Here is a 409-nt window from a genome sequence, read left to right as displayed (position 1 = left end):
AAAAACAATAGAAACCTAATACGGATATATTACACGGTTAGTTATGGAGACAAAACGGTACAACAAAACGGTTAGGTACTTTGTAATAGAAAAACAATAGAAACCTAATACGGATATATTACACGGTTAGTTATGGAGACAAAACGGTACAACAAAACGGTTAGGTAATTGTACCGTTTTGTAACAGACGCAAACTTGTACCTGGGACACAAAATATCTGGCCCGTTTTCTAAATAGAAATACAATTGTATACGGGGTACAAAAAAGATATTGTCCCGTTTTACGATAGAAATACACTAACTTGTACCCGGGACACAAAAAAAGATTCTGTCCCATATCTTTTTTTTTCCTCGAAAAAACGTAATGTATCCGGGACACGATAAGGTTTCGTCCATTTTTTTTTTTTTTT

The 409-nt window shown here is 34.2% G+C and overlaps 1 long non-coding RNA gene across 1 annotated transcript; it reads left to right on the top strand.

Annotated features, from left to right (window-relative positions):
- On the top strand, positions 1–315 carry LOC113473700. Its single transcript, XR_003395608.1, has 2 exons — positions 1–75; positions 165–315. It is a non-coding gene; the product is annotated as an uncharacterized LOC113473700 (long non-coding RNA).
- The last annotated feature ends 94 nt before the right edge of the window (positions 316–409 follow it).

Source organism: Diaphorina citri, unplaced genomic scaffold (genome assembly GCF_000475195.1).
Source record: "Diaphorina citri unplaced genomic scaffold, Diaci psyllid genome assembly version 1.1 scaffold65185, whole genome shotgun sequence".
NCBI lineage: Eukaryota > Metazoa > Arthropoda > Insecta > Hemiptera > Psyllidae > Diaphorina > Diaphorina citri.
The sequence above is the reverse complement of the archived record's forward strand: the minus strand, read 5'-3'. Positions and strand labels throughout refer to the sequence as shown.